Below are 4,300 nucleotides of genomic sequence, written 5' to 3'. Positions count from 1 at the left end.
TTATGTGGGAGTTTATGCTAAATTATTATAATTGTTTGGTTTTCTATGTGTTTTCAATGTAACCCGATGGGATTACACAGTATGACAGTAAAAAGTAATTAATGAGATGGGCGGCAACGGTAATAGTGCCTACAACAATTATAATATCTAAAGCTATAGAGAGATAACTTCATTTAAATAAAGGATGTCGGATATGTATTTTCTCTATTAAGTTGCTCTATTCAACATTGAAATGGAAGTTTCAGTTATATCCGTAGAAAGCATAAGACCATCTGCTTCCCATGTTCATGATCTGAAACCTTTCAATCTCTGCCTTGTAGACCAGCTTACACCCAACACTTATACTCCTCTTATTCTCTTCTACAACACTAAGAATTTTCATCTGAAAAACACCCAAATCACAGCTCAACTAAAATGGTCACTCTCCAACACTCTAAATCTCTACTACCCTTTATCAAGAAGAGTGAAAGACAACCTTATAATCGACAACTTCGACGCGGGCGTTCCTTGTTTCGAAGGTCGAGTCAAGGGTCATTTGTCCGATTTCCTTGCACATCCTCGAATTGAAATGTTGAATCAGTTCCTTCCATACCAAAATGTCTACGGACAACTTGATCCAACAATACCACAACTAGCTGTGCAAGTGAATGTTTTCAACTGCGGCAGCATTGCTCTAGGCCTGTGTTTGTCCCACAAGATCATGGATGGAATAACATCCGGTTCCTTTCTTAAGACATGGGCATCCAATTTTAGTGGTTCCTATAAAAACCTCATACAGCCTAGTCTATCCGAGGCTTCATTGATGTTTCCACCACAGAAATCATTGTCTTCTGGCTATACATCATTGAGGGATAGCATGCGGTTCGGTGAACGCGCTTGCAAGACAAGGCGATTCGTGTTCGATGCCAATGCAATAGATGCATTGAGGACAAAAGGAAGAAATGAGTTGGTAGAGAATCCAACTCGAGTTCAAGCATTAAGTGCTTTCAGATGGAAATGTGCTATGAGAGCTTGCAATAGAATATCAGGTTCCTCCATTCGGCCATCTGTGATGATTCAACCGGTGAATATCCGAAGACTAACCAAGCCACGAATGTCGAGATATTCGATCGGAAACCTGATTTTGCATTCAAATGCAAGGTATAATCCTGACGAGATGGAGATGGAGATGAATCAGTTGGTGAGGTTATTAACGGAAAGTGTAGGAAAAATCAATAGTGAATTTGTAAAGACTATGTCAGGTGATGAAGGGTGTGCAGCCATTTTAAGAGAGACAGATGAGCTTGTAAAGGGTTCCATGGAGAATAATCCTCATGTGTTTACCTGTGCAAGTTGGAATTCTGTAGGTTTTACTGAGATTGATTTTGGATGGGGGAGCCTATTTGGGTTGGAGTATGTGGAGACATGAGTTGTGATATAAATGATGTGATTCTTGTAGATACAGGAACAAGAAAAAGCAATTCATTTGAGGCATGGATCACATTAGATGAGACCACCATGGATGTTCTTCAACATGATCCTGAGTTTCTTGCTTTTTCAAATTCCTCTGAAAATGTTGTGATCTAATTTGATTGATTTGCGGTATGATCCTTTCGATGTCTGTTGTTTGAGAAGATGATTTTTCAATTTGATTGATTTGTGGTATGATCCTTTCAATTTCTGTTGTTTGAGAAGATGCTTTTTCAATTTAACATGTATTGAAACATGTTCTGGGTTTCAAAAGCTTTTATTGGCTGTGCGTTTCTGATCATGTTCTTCATGTTTGTGTTATTTACTTCCATAGGTCGTATTCGAGGATTAATAATGCAAATTATACAGTTTTAAATAGAAGAAGTTTTGTTTATTAGGGAGAAAGACGAAAATATTATATTTACCGACAAAGTTTTTGTTAAAAATTTGTCGTCTGTTCAGTCACTACAGAAAATGAAGCAGATTCGTTATTAGTACCGAACCAGCTACGAAATTAATTGTCGCTGAAGCTTGGTCCTGAACCGAAACGTAATTTTTAATAGTTTTTCGTCCATACTCCCCAAGCAATATCAATTTTACTTATATGTTGAATCTCTTTTTGTCTTATTTCATGTATCAAATGAGTTCTATAAGGCAACAAACCTCTATCCAACATATCATATTTTATCAAATTGGTGCTATGAGCATAGAGTGAACCAAACAAACGATTCCGACTCTTTAAGAAAACATAAGACAGGTTGGTGAACCTGCAACAATGCAACATTGAGAACGCAGAAATGATGGCAGAGTTAAAAGAAAAATTCGAGCTTGCGGAGAAAACTATTAGATTGGAAAAAAGGCAGGACTCTATGTAGCCTACTTCACCAAGGCAGCACATAGTCTAAAGTTCACTTTCTTAGGATCTTTCTTTTTTTTTTTTCTTTTTTTTATTGGTCCTCAAGGAAACAATGTATAGATGAATATATCTTTTTTTTTTTTTCAAATAACGCGAGTCTCAAAATCTCTCTAATATATATAAATCCGTCTTAAAGACTTTGCACTCTGATTTTCACCATTTAAACTATGAAATGAAGTGTCTAGATATTCTCAATTTACTACTAACTTTTTCTCATTCATACTCTTAATTTCACTTTCTTCGTCTCTCTCTCTTTTCTTTTCTTTTGTTTTTATTGGTCCTCAAGGAAATAACATGTATACATGAATATATCTTTTTTTTTTTCAAATAGGTTTATATATATACTAACATTTTTCTTTGTATACATGAATGTCACATCTCATCATGCAAGACACATTTTTTTTTTATAAAAATTTGCATACATGACACATTTCATTATGCATTTTTTTAATTATTTAAAAATTTATGCATGAAAGTCACCCCCACATTTATTTGACATGTGAGGTGACATACTAATTCATATTAACAATTTATAAAAAGTTTTGTTAGTAATTACTTATTTTTGAAATAAAACTTACTAGAATTTCTTTTCATTTTTATAATATAAAATTCTAAAATATAATAGGGAAAAGTACAAAAATAAACTTTGTGGTTACACATGTTTTCGAACAACACTCATGTAGTTTAAAAGTTTGTAAAATGGTACATGAGGTTCATTCGGTTAGCAAACACATACCAAATTGACTAACGATATTAAAAGTCAAAGGAAAAAGACTTAATTTGGTCCTTTTATTTATTTATTTTATAAATTAACCCCCTTTTATTATCTAATTATCACAAACAAACCTCAACATAAAAAATAAAAATCAATTATACCATCTTCTACATCTCTTTAATTTCTTATTTTTTTCTTTCTCCCTCCTCTCTCTTAATTTTTCTCTCTCTAACCAAACAAACACCCCATTATTCCACCTCATTATCCCCTCTAACAAACTCATTACCTCTCTTACCTAAGAAATGAATCAACTGTGGCCTCATTTTCTCTACCTCTGAAATTTGGATTTGATATATGTTTTAGTCTATTCAATTTTAAATGATTTCAATAACTTGCTATAGTGAGCATACTGGAAATCTCAAATATGGGAGAGGTAGAGGTTGATCCATCTTTTATTCAAGTACCGGATCAGAGGCCTGAACTCAAATCCATGGATATCAAAGAAGAAATCCCTATGATCGATCTCTCTTCTGAAACCGCAAAAGTAGTTTTCAAGATCAGAAAATCATTGTTGGTCTTGGCCCAATTATAATTTATGAAATAAGCCCATGTGTCTTTAAGTTTTTCAAGTGAAAAGTATCCCATATTGCTTTCAAAGCACTTGGTGGAGATATTTATAAAGGATGTCCTCACATGCTTGGGGTGTGCCCCAAGGGGTACCCACTTTTATGAAGGGTGAGGACCTACCTCTTGGTTAACCACCACACGCGCGCGCCGCCGTCCGACCGAATCGGGTCGGGTTGGGGTGGTGTGGTGAGGTGTGGTGTGGTGTAAATAATATAATTTTTTGTTATTATTTTATTAAATTCGTTTTTTATTTTTATGTAATTAATTACTACTCTGAATTAGTCTTTTTGAACGTTATTCTCTTAACGTCTATTTTCTGAACGTGGCTTTCTCAAACCTCAATCTCACCACCTTCCCCTGTTTTCTCTCCCACTTTCTCTCTTGTAAATCAGAGCTTCAACAGCTCTATTTTTCTGTATAAATAGGTGGTGTGAGACTGCCATTCAATACACACAATTATTTTCATTCTTTCTGTATTTCGAAACTGAGCAAATTGAGAGTGTAGGCAGAAACGATTTTTGTACGGTGCAATACAAAATCGTATTTACAGAGGGCTGTTTTATCCTGGAGGCGACCGGAGTTTATACTGTTTG

General features: G+C 34.9%; 1 pseudogene; it reads left to right on the top strand.

Annotated features, from left to right (window-relative positions):
* The first annotated feature begins 232 nt into the window (after nt 1-232).
* LOC136222834 (stemmadenine O-acetyltransferase-like) lies at nt 233-1,566 on the top strand (annotated as a pseudogene).
* The last annotated feature ends 2,734 nt before the right edge of the window (nt 1,567-4,300 follow it).

Source organism: Euphorbia lathyris, chromosome 3 (assembly GCF_963576675.1).
Source record: "Euphorbia lathyris chromosome 3, ddEupLath1.1, whole genome shotgun sequence".
NCBI lineage: Eukaryota > Viridiplantae > Streptophyta > Magnoliopsida > Malpighiales > Euphorbiaceae > Euphorbia > Euphorbia lathyris.
This window is presented reverse-complemented; position numbering and strand designations above follow the sequence as displayed.